This window comes from Heterodontus francisci, chromosome 4 (assembly GCF_036365525.1).
Source record: "Heterodontus francisci isolate sHetFra1 chromosome 4, sHetFra1.hap1, whole genome shotgun sequence".
In the NCBI taxonomy this organism is placed as follows: Eukaryota; Metazoa; Chordata; class Chondrichthyes; order Heterodontiformes; family Heterodontidae; genus Heterodontus; species Heterodontus francisci.
In genome coordinates, this window is record NC_090374.1 from 188,155,079 (window position 1) to 188,167,403 (window position 12,325).

General features: G+C 45.3%; 1 protein-coding gene across 3 annotated transcripts in view; it reads left to right on the top strand.

The window, feature by feature from the left end:
- The first annotated feature begins 892 nt into the window (after positions 1–892).
- The window catches only part of LOC137369457 (tyrosine-protein kinase JAK2-like), a 289,126-nt gene continuing 277,693 nt past the window's right edge, over positions 893–12,325 (top strand). For all 3 annotated transcript variants that reach the window (XM_068030695.1, XM_068030694.1, XM_068030697.1), the window contains exon 1: positions 893–1,350. The gene's annotated coding sequence lies outside the window, so the exon portion shown is untranslated. The remainder of the gene's footprint in view (positions 1,351–12,325) is intronic.

Consider the following 12,325-nt stretch of genomic DNA (forward strand, 5'->3'; position numbering starts at 1 on the left):
TGGAATATTTACCTCTTGCCTATGGGTGCAATTGCAACAACATTCAAGAAGTTCAACCCCATCGTAGACAAAACTGTTCACTGAATTAATGCACTCTTCCCAGATTCTATTCTTTTTGTTTCCCTTCTTGGCATGTGGGTGCATCTAGCAAAGCCAACATTTATTGCCCATCCTTAGAAGGGCAACTCGAGATTCAGATTTCCAGCATCCGCAGTATTTTGCTTTTATTTCAGATGCTGCCAGACCTGCTGAGTGATTCCAGCATTTCTTGTTTTTGTTCGAGATTCACCATCTCCGTTACTGTCGTACTGCAGTGAGTACAATCTATAGGGTGGATTGCAGCAACTCACCGAGATTTACTTTGACAGCACCTGCTTCCCTTCCGATGTCTCCACCGACAGGAACAGTGTTTTATGAGCATCATTACCTCCAAGTTTTTGTCCAGATCAAGCACCGTCCTGACGTTGACATATATCGTTGCCCACTATCCTGGAATTCCCTACCTAACGCCTTTTATTGGAGCACCACAAGAATTGCAGGGTTCAATAAGTAGATCCACTGTCACCTTCTCAGAAGAACTAGGGATGAGCCTTCCACTGTCGACTACATTCCGAGGACAAATTTAAAAAAAAGATACAAGTCATTTTTATTTTTGAACTGGAGATTAAAATAGGGAAATAAAACACAACGCACACTCGCTAAACTTCATTATGATTGCCCAAGTTCTGTAAACTGCCTCGGTAATCGTTTTTTGTTGCTGCATCTATTGTATTCATACTCACAGTGGTGTGTGTGTGCTGAGTGCTGTGTCACTGTACATGTTCGTTTTAGTTTGCTGTTTCCAGTTGTTGTCATTTCGCTACTCTGACATCTGCTGGGTGAGGATGTTAAGGGGATGTGCTTCACACATGGTTTCAGAACTGGAAGCGAGACAGACACCAACCACTGAGCCGTTTGCTGTTCTGTAGACTAGTTCCGGGTGAAGGCGAATCGGTTTCTCCCCCCCTCCCCGGTTTGATTGTAAACTTTGTGGGGGGGGTGTGTGTGAGGGGAGGGAGGAAAGAAGGAAGCAAGCAACAATTTGACCAGGGGAGAAGCGACAGGAGGGTGAAGTTGCAGCAAATGTCTGTCTCTCTGTCCTGCGCTTCTGCGTCTCCCACTCTGCCTGAGTTTTGTTTTGAGCAAAGTGAAGCAGCAGCAGTGGCTCGAAAAGCAGGAAATAGAGTGACAAATAAGCAGCATGATCCCCGAAGCGGCCGCCACTTCGCTTTTTTGTGACATTTTACCGCATTAACTCTCAAACCGGTTCTTAGCCAGAGCAAGGTGCGAAGTGTCACAAACACCGAGACAGTAAGTGTTGCATTTCCAATTACTCTTCTTCACCCATTCTCTGGCCTCAGAATAAAAGGCGAGCTTCATGCATTTGTGTATTCTTTAAAGGAGACGCTTTACATTTTACTGAACTGGAGGGTTTAACCAGTGAGGCCTAAATCAGACGTTCTCAACTTTAATGCTTTTTAAAAATAAATCTGATTTTAACTTTTCTAATAAGTGAGATACTTTGTATTTAAAATGATTACAATGCTTCATGTTTTTATCGGATCCAAATTAGGTTGATAATCATTTGGCGTTTTACGATGTTCTTTTAAAATATATTGTAATTTTGTATCTGGTTTAGCCCCCACTTGATAGCGGGGCTTCGTGTGAAGCCGTTGAACGGTTTCCGAGTAAAATGTTCAGTAATTGTTATGTAGTTTTGGTTCCTATGGTGGACAGGGCCAGTTTTGTTTTGCAAATACTGGAGTGGGGGCAGATTAACGTGAGAAGATATTCTCTGTCTCTCCGGGAATTTGTTCAGTTAACTGTACTTTTTAGGGGGATTTTCCAAAGGAGGAGGACGTCATATGTTTAGTATTCAGGAAAAAAAAGAACCATGAACGGATGTTCAGGTCTGGACAGCAATGATTGTCAAACATTTTAATGTGGAGGATCCTCTCGGGAAACTCTTCCAGTACTGGTATCTTTCCAGGACCGCTTTGTTCAAACTTGCAAAAAGGTTACCTCCAATTGCCCTGCTTCAAAAAATTGTGTCTTTGTTTCTTATTTATATGCAACAACAGATCACAGTGTTGGAGCACAAGAGGAGGCCAGTCACACTGATGTCAGCTTCTTGAAGGAGCTATCCAGTAAGTCCCACTCCCCTGCTCTTTCCCCATAGCCTGACAAGCTTTTCTCTTTCAAGTATGTATCCAGTTCCTTTCTGAAAGTTACCATTGACTCTGCTTCCGCCACCCTTTCAGGCAGTACTTTTCAAATCATATCAACCTGCAGTGGAGAAAAATGCTCTTTATATCTCCCCTGCTTCTTGCCACTTAAATCTGTGCCCTTTGGTTACTGCCCCACCTGCCGGTGGAAGCAGTTTCATCTCATTTACTCATATCAACGCACCGCCCCGCCATGCCATGCCATGCCATGCCATAATATTGGAGCCCTTAACCTTCTCTGCTTGAAGCAGAGCAGTCCCAGCTTCTCTAGTCTCTCCACATAATTGAAGTCAATCATCCCTGCTGTCATTCTGATAAATCTCCTCTGTATTGCATGCTCATATCACACAAAATACAGAAACATTGTTGGTGGGCGCAAAGATTTGATGACCTCACACCCAAGTTTGAAAATAAATGGTGTATAGCACAGCAATTTGTAAGTTCTATATTTTAGATTAGGCTGGATAGGATGGGGGTGGTGTAGGAGGAGCTATTAAACGGAATGAATATAAACATTGGAAATTTGTATCTGACTTCTTATGCCACTCATAAATTCCCCTGAACCCAAAAGGGCAAGTCAAGTGCTACTCTATGACTCGTGGCTTATCTGCTCATTTTAATGATTCTGATATATTTTCACATTGTTTTGAAAGTTGCATATGTAGAAAATTCTATTACACAGCATTATATGGTATTCAAATTAACATTTTAAAAAAGCATATTGCCCGAATTAGGATGTGGATCTGTGCTCTCGAATTTCCTCCAATTAAACTTTCACACCTCAAAAAAGGCTTGGTTTGTTGGGTTGTGAATCCTAGCAGCTGGTTATACAGTAAATAGCTGGGAGCAGGTGTCCATCTCTTTTTAATCAACAAAATGTAAGGGATGTTAGGCATTTTCCAGGAGCCTGTTTATTTTCTATTCAAACTCTTCAATTTTTAAACAGATGTGCTATCGCACCCTCAATTTAGCTGTTCCTTTGTCTCTCCAACCTGTGTCTTGGTTTAGGTAGCATGATGATCATAATAGGAGTCCTGTACTACATGCTATCTGATAAATGGAGAGCAGATACCTTAGTGCCTCTGGTGTTATTTGCACTTCTGCAACTAAAATGTACCTTAATTTTCCAAGCAAAACGATGTCCTGTTTTTGTACAAAAAATGCATACTGTATACCTGAAAAAGTACTTTGTGTGCTTTATAAATGATTTTGTTTTACTTTAGAAAATGGCATATAATAGAAATGCAAGTGGTTTTTTTTTGTTATGTGGGTTAATTCTGAATCCAAGTAGTGGATACCAAAATAATGCACTAATGCCTGATGACCAACCCCTGCAAAGGCCATGAGTCAGATTTTATATTTTAATCGGAGAAAGAGCTGCAACCCGTTCCTCACCTGTCTCGTTACAGGTCAGTTCCTGGGAGCCTGATGCAAAAGTAGATCTCTGCTTCTCTTGGCTATTCAGATGTCGAACCATTTACTGATATTCATGAAAGCTGCTGACAACTTAACCATCCATCAATAAAATCCATTACAATAAAAGTGCCATAAATTAAAATATACTATTATGTATGTCGATAGTTTCATTAAAACCTGTGGCATATTTGTTCCTTAAATACAATTGTGGTTGCAAAATTCCAGTCATTTTATTTGGAACTGTAGTAATCAAAGCAACTAACAAGATTAAAAAAGAAACAAAATTCAATCATTACTGATAGTGAAGAGACAGTATGATTGGTATTAATACTGGTGTACTCTGATATTCTTTCTAATTGCAACAAAAATGTACCTGCAGTCAGACACACAAATCAATTACATTTTTGATGCACAAAGAACAGTACAGCGCAGGAACAGGCCATTCGGCCCTCCAAGCCTGCGCCGATCTTGATGCCTGCCGAAACTAAAACCTTCTGCACTTCCGGGGACCGTAACCCTCTATTCCCATCCTAATCATGTATTTGTCAAGATGCCTCTTAAACGTCGCTATCGTACCTGCTTCCACCACCTCCCCCAGCAGCAAGTTCCAGGCACTCACCACCCTCTGTGTAAAGAACTTGTCTCGCACATCCCCTCTAAACTTTGCCCCTCGCACCTTAAACCTATGTCCCCTAGTAACTGACTCTTCCACCCTGGGAAAAAGCTTCTGACTATCCACTCTGTCCATGCCGCTCATAACTTTGTAAACCTCTATCATGTCGCCCCTCCACCTCCGTCGTTCCAGTGAAAACAATCCGAGTTTATCCAACCTCTCCTCATAGCTAATGCCCTCCAGGCCAGGCAACATCCTGGTAAACCTCCTCTGTACCCTCTCCAAAGCCTCCACGTCCTTCTGGTAGTGTGGCGACCATAATTGCACACAATATTCTAAGTGTTTTGTTTCTTTTCATGAACTGTGCATTTTACTCAGAAGCACATAAAGCACAGTCAGTCAAAATAACACTGTACTTCATCTGACATGGTGAAGAAGTGGGGTAGAAAATGGAATTGTGCACAAATTGAATATGATTGGACTTTGAAATCAGACAAAGGGCAGTGCTCTTGATGCTTGGACGCTTCTCACGAGTATCCAGCATTCTAAAATTCAGCACTCTACCCAGGTAGCCCAACTTGCATTTCACACCATTTGTCACCTCCACTCACCCCTGTTCTGAGGACAACCCACTTTTATACCATACTTCCAGAAGTTCATGACCCCAGTCCCTGAAAATCCAGTTCAACAGATCAAAGTTTCAATATTTTTGAAGCCTGAAACCCCTCAATTGATTATCAGCAACTTTTGAGGCTGCAGTTATCTTTAATTTGACTCATAGTGAAGTCACCAGGCTTCAATCATGACTTTGCTTACTGTCTGATGCTGCCTTGGCTCCACTGTCTGCTCTGCAGAAAATGCCAGTTCTGCTCCCGTTATATTTGTAAATGCTGGTCCTGCACCAGCTCCACTCCGATGAAAGCTACTTTCAGAAAAAATGGCATTTCCGACGCCTGCTATATTATGAACGTGCCAGCTGCAGCCGTTCAATGTCAGCCAGAGAGCCTTTTCTTTATTTCCAAAATATACTTTATTCATAAAAATCTGTTAAAAAAAAAACACATTACAAAACAGTTCCAAACAGCACCAAATCAAAAAATACAAACAGTGCAATGGAGGTCAGTTTCCTTCAATACAGGAGTGAGTTGCCTCACAACCCTTCCATTTCATTTTTCATGCCATATACGTTTTACAGCAAACAAAAATTTTCCCAATACAGTTTGACTGGTTTTCCATGGATCCAGCCCCTCAGTTCAGCTTGGTGGGGGAACCTTACACAGTGGTCTTTCCCCGTTGAGCCTTTGCTGCGGCTGCCCCAAGCTTTAGTGTGTCCCTCAGCACCAAGTCCTGGACCTTGGAATGTGCCAGTCTGCAACATTCGGTCGTGGACAAATCTTTGCACTGGAAGACCAGCAGGTTTCGGGCAGACCAAAGGGCGTCTTTCACCGAATTGATAGTCCTCCAGCAGAGTTGATGTTTATCTTGGTGTGTGTCCCTGGGAACAGCCCGTAGAGCATGGACCCCTGTGTTACAGAGCTGCTTGGGATGAACTGCGACAAAAACCACTGCATCTCTTTCCACACCTGCTTTGCAACGACACATTCCAGAAGGAGGTGGGCAACTGTCTCTTCCCCACCACAGCCACCTCAAGGGCATTGTGCGGAGGGGGTGAGACTCCGGGCGTGCAGGAAGGATCTGATGGGGAGGGCTCTTCTCGCCACCAGCCAAGCTACATCTTGGTGCTCGTTTGAAAGTTCTGGCGATGAGGCATTCCGCCAAATGACTTTGGCAGTCTGCTCGGGGAACCATCCGACAGGATCTACCGTCTCTTATTCCCGTAGGGCCTTGAGGACATTCCGTGCAGACCACTGCCTGATGGATTGGTGGTCAAAGGTGTTTTTCCGCTGAAACTTTTCCACGAAGGATAGGTGGTATTGGCACAATCCAACTGGATGGAGCGTTCCGCGGCAATGTAACCAGACCCATCCTTCGCAACACCGGGGACAGATAGAACCTCAGCACGTAGTGACACTTGGAGTTTGCGTACTGGAGGTCTACACACAGCTTGATGCAGCCGCACACGAAGGTAGTCATCAGGATGAGGGCGACGTTGGATGCATTTTTCCCGCCCTTATCCAGAGGTTTGAACATCGTGTCCCTCTGGACCTGGTCCATTTTGGATTCCCAGATGAAGCAGAAAATGATTCGAGTGACCGTCACAGCGCAGGAGTGGGGTATGGGCCAGACCTGCCCCATGTACAGCAACAACATGAGCGCCTCGCACCTGATGACCAGGTTCTTACCCACAATGGAGAGAGATCGCTGCTCCCACATGCTCAGCTTATGTTGTACCCTGGCTACTCACTCCTTCCAGGTTTTGGTGCACGACCCGGCCCTTCCAAACCATATCCCCAGCACCTTCAGGTAGTCTGACCTAATGGTGAAGGGGACAAAGGATCAGTCAGCCCAGTTCCCAAAGAACATGGCCTCATTCTTGCCGTGGTTAACTTTGGCTCCCGAGGCCAGTTCGAACTGGTCGCAGATGCTCATCAGTCAGCGCACAGACAGCAGATCCGAGCAGAAGACGGTGACGTCAGCCATGTACAGGGAGGCTTTAACCTGAGTGCCTCCACTGCCTGGGATTGTCACCCCTCTTATGCTCGCATCCTTCCTAATAGACTCAGCAAAGGGTTCAATGCAACAAACAAACAAGACAGGGGAGAGAGGACAGCCTTGTCTGACTCCAGATTGGATCGGGAAACTTTCTGATTCCTACCCATTGATTGAGTCTGCGCTACTGATGTTTGTGTAGAGCAGTTTGATCCAATTGCAGATTCTCTCCCCAAACCCCATTTTGGAGAGCACGTCCATCATGTAGGTGTGCGATATCCTGTCAAAAGCCTTCTCCTGGTTCAGGCTGATGAGGCAGGTGTCCACCCTCCTGTCCCGTACATAGGCGATCGTATCCCAGAGTAGCACGGTTCAATCAGAGATCTTCCTGCCGGGTATAGTACAGATTTGATCACGGTGAATCACCAACTCCAGAGCAGACTTGACTCGACTGGCTATGACTTTTGACAGAATCTTGTAGTCAACATTAAGCAGTGAGATGGGCCGCCAATTTCTAATTTCTGCCCTCTTCCCCCTTCCGCTTGTAGATGAGGGTGATGATGGATCCTCATGGATTCTGACATGCTGCCGGCCAGGAGCATACTCTCGTACACTTCCAGCAGGTCCGGGCCGACCCAGTCCCACAGGGCCGAATACAACTCAACTGGCAAGCCATCACTTCTGGGACTTTTACTCGTCTCGAAGGACTTGACGGCCTTTGTCAGCTCATCCAGAGTTAGCGGCATGTCCGGTCTCTCCCTCATGCTGTCATCTAAGACCTCTGTGATAGATGACAGGAAGGAGTGGGAGGCTCTGCTGTCTGTGGGCTTCGCACCATACAGCCCAGCATAAAAGGATTTGCTGATCCTTAGTATGTCAGACTGCGAAGACGTTACCGAGCCATCCTCTTCCTTCAGGCTGCTGATAACAGAGCTCTCTGTGTGTACCTTTTGGAAGAAGTAACGTAAGCACGTCTCATCCTGCTCAACGGAGCGGACTCTGGACCAGAAGATGATCTTGGAGGCCTCCGTGGCAAAGAGCGAGGCCTGCTGGCTCTTCACCTCATGGAGGTCCTCCTTGACCTCGATCCCCATCGTCTGCAACCAGAGCAGATTTTGCATACTTCTCGGGAGTCGGGACATTTCTCTGTGTCTCTCTCGCCCTCTGAACACCTTTGAAGATAAAGAACCTCTTGATGTTCTCCTTGATCACCTCCCACCAGTGAACTGGAGACTCAAAGAGGGGTTTCACGGTCCTCCAACCTTTGTAATCCCTTTTGAGTTCCTCAACGTTCTCTGGGGTTAGCAGTGTAGCATTGAGCTTCCACGTCCCCCTGCCAACCCCCTGTAAGTGACAGTCGGCCAGTAAGAGGCACTGGTCGGAGACGGACACCGGCTTGACATCGGTGGATCTGACCGTGACAGCACGGGACACAAACAGGAAGTCAATCCTGGAACGGGCAGACCTGTCCGTTCTTGACCATGTGTATCTATGCTGCGCTCCGTCTGCAGGTTTGCTGAAAACGTCGTGCAGTTTGACATCTTTTACTATTTCTATTAGGAATCTGGACGTAGCGTCCAGTTTGCTGTCATCTCTGCCGGATCGTCCAGCTGCATCGATGATGCAGTTGAAGTCACCGCCTAGGATGACTGGCCTAGATGTCGCCAGCAGCAGTGGGAGTTGCTGGAAGACGGTCAGCCACTTGCTGCATTGAACCGAGGCGTACACGTTGATCAACCAGAGCGGAGCATTGTTGTATATTACATCTGCTATGAGGAGGCGACCGCCCACCACCTCCTTAACTTCGGAGATGGCGAAGTTACCTCCCCGCAGCAGAATACCCAGGCCGGAGGAACGGCAATCATTACCACCTGACCAGATCGATGGCCCGTGTGACCACCATCGCAACCGTTGCCTGCAGGTGCTGAGGTGTAGTATTCCACACTCCTGTTGAAACAGTAGGTCGGCTTTGACCTTGGCGAGGTAATCCAAGGTTGAAACACATCGCGTAGTGGATTTAATGCTACGCACATTAATTTAAGCAATCTTTATCCCCATTTTTTTAAGTTAGTTGTTGCTTCCCATACCAGCCAGAGAGCTAGACTACCACCAATTCTTGTTGAAAGGTTAAAGAGCCGCACATGAGCAACAGAAGAACTGCAAGCCACATGTTCATCTCCACTTTACTAGTGATATAACTTGCCTTTGGTTTAGAACAGCAAATTAGGCTACTGCTGGTGAATGATCTGATTGACCAAAAGGACTGAAATCAGTGCATAGTTAAAAGCCCTGGCTTTTAAAATGATAATCGTGGATCAAAAAGTTACTGTAAATAAAGCTTAAAAATATTTAATTTTATGAATAAATTAGGATACTTTTCAATCAGCTAATGAATGTTTTGCCTTTTTGATAAAGGAAAAAAACCTCTGAACAAATTAAAGTAATCAGCTGTTTACATTGTTGCACATGATAAGACACAGTAATCCTGCATCAACCAGGATTTTTGAAGTGGACTGCAATTTTCGTTGACTGCCTGAACAATTCACTAACTGGCGTGGTCCGACCAATCACAACTTTGTGGGCTGCAGAATATTTCAGTGAGCACCATCCCACACTGAGTTTAGTCCGTAAGCCTGGAACGCAGTCAGCCAGAATGACTGTTATCTCGCATGCTCTTGATCTGGCTGGCACACCATGTTCTACTGAAAACAGCAGCAGTAAATTCTTATCACATAAATATCAGAAGGTTATGCTGCACATTTTACATTTCTATGCAGAAATTAAAGTTTTGTATTCATGCAAAATGTGCAATATAACTAAAGCCCCACTGTCATGAGATCAGGACTGTGCTTTGGGTTATAACATTTTTTGAGAGCGATGTGAGATGAACTTTGCGAAATGGCACCAACATAGCCCACTGGACCAAGTTATTATTTTAAAATCTTGGTATAGAGGTTAAAGGAACTCTGGTGCTGACTAATATTAAGGTTTTTCCTGCTGTTCATTGGTTACTGGAATACTGCATATGTGCTTATTTGTGCAGTGTGTTGCTTTCCCTGACTTGAGACTGCAGTGTAAGCTGTAAATACTTTACATTATTTGATTGGAGGGAGCATATTTAATTGCTCTCTCAAACATGAGTATTTGGAGGAATAATGGAGAAGCAAGTGAGTGAGCAGGTGCTATATCTGCTACGGGTGACGAGGAAGGTGCCAGGTAAAGGGCAGCTCAAGGTTGGGATGGTGGAGGACTTAAGAGCATCCCAGAAGCAAAGGAAGTGGCAGAAGATAAGCTGATGACTATAAAAGCAAGTTGAGGACAAGAAAGAGCCTGCTCATTGTTGAGAGGAGGGAAAAAGAGTGGGAGGCGGAGAGGGCACAGTAGGTGTCCTCTCAGCCATTGTGGAGAGGAACGCTCTGTTGAGTGCAAATGAAAACATGTCAGAAGCTCTTGTGTGGTACAGCTGCAACAAAGATGGATAATTTGGGAGAAAACAATGATGACTTCACAGAAAGTGTGTTCAGAAGAAGTTTAAATAAAGAAGAAACACTAATATGAACTGAGTTTTGGCAGCTCTATTGTGGCTGTTAGTGAGTGACAGCCCAAAACACACAACCTCCTCTAAGTTGGTAGTAAATGGACAATCACATTACAAGAGCTTGCAGGGTGGCTCATGTGAGGGCATAGGAAAATGTGCAGCAGACATTTGTCTTCTGAGATTGGGACTGAGGCTAATTGTTGCAACTGAGTAGAGGGAACATTACTCTCGGTCCAATTATATCGTACGTGCTCAGGGGAGGTTTGATACTAACATTGAATGTTAATGGTATATTAATTATATGCAGGTGGTGGTCATTAACTGGGCATTCACTTGGCCCTATAAATAGACACAAACTAAAACTGTGATTGTTGGGTTAGGAGGTGTATACGTGTAATTCTATATATAAAAGTGTATAAAGATTAACTCCGGTTGTATCTTTCACCAACTGGCTTTCTGGAATAGAACATTGGATGCCTAAAATTTAAAATAATTTCATTCTCCTGTGGTAAACTTGAGCACAGAGTAATTAAAAAAAAACAGCACCGGTTTTAACCTCACTGCACGCAACTGATTTTTTTTTCTCCTTCACTAGTTTTCTTTTCTCCCTATCTCTCCTCTCCAGAAGGAGTAAATCTCTGCTGAATATAGTCCCACAGCTCTGGCACCTTGCTGAAGTAGCCGTCAGGTACTTCTGAGGGTTGGCGGTAAACATCAGTGGCCTATTTCAGCATGGAAGCATCACAGCCAAACTTGGTTCTGTTCCCCCTCCCCCCACTTTCACAGATTCATTCTCCATACAAAAAAAAGACTTGTATTTATATCTTATGCTTTGGCCTCCTTATCTCGAGAGACAATGGATAAGCGCCTGGAGGTGGTCAGTGGTTTGTGAAGCAGCGCCTGGAGTGGCTATAAAGGCCAATTCTAGAGTGACAGGCTCTTCCACAGGTGCTGCAGAGAAATTTGTTTGTCGGGGCTGTTACACAGTTGGCTCTCCCCTTGCTCCTCTGTCTTTTTTCCTGCCAACTACTAAGTCTCTTCGACTCGCCACACTTTAGCCCTGTCTTTATGGCTGCCCGCCAGCTCTGGCGAACTCTGGCAACTGACTCCCACAACTTGTGATCAATGTCACAGGATTTCATGTCGCGTTTGCAGACGTCTTTATAACGGAGACCTGGACGGCCGGTGGGTCTGATACCAGTGGCGAGCTCGCTGTACAATGTGTCTTTGGGGATCCTGCCATCTTCCATGTGGCTCACATGGCCAAGCCATCTCAAGCGCCGCTGACTCAGTAGTGTGTATAAGCTGGGGATGTTGGCCGCCTCGAGGACTTCTGTGTTGGAGATACGGTCCTGCCACCTGATGCCAAGTATTCTCCGGAGGCAGCGAAGATGGAATGAATTGAGACGTCGCTCTTGGCTGACATACGTTGTCCAGGCCTCGCTGCCATAGAGCAAGGTACTGAGGATACAGGCCTGATACACTCGGACATTTGTGTTCCGTGTCAGTGCGCCATTTTCCCACACTCTCTTGGCTAGTCTGGACATAGCAATGGAAGCCTTTCCCATGCGCTTGTTGATTTCTGCATCTAGAGACAGGTTACTGGTGATAGTTGAGCCTAGGTAGGTGAACTCTTGAACCACTTCCAGAGCGTGGTCGCCAATATTGATGGATGGAGCATTTCTGACGTCCTGTCCCATGATGTTCGTTTTCTTGAGGCTGATGGTTAGGCCAAATTCGTTGCAGGCAGCCGCAAACCTGTTGATGAGACTCTGCAGGCACTCTTCAGTGTGAGATGTTAAAGCAGCATCGTCAGCAAAGAGGAGTTCCCTGATGAGGACTTTCCGTACTTTGGACTTCGCTCTTAGACGGGCAAGGTTGAAC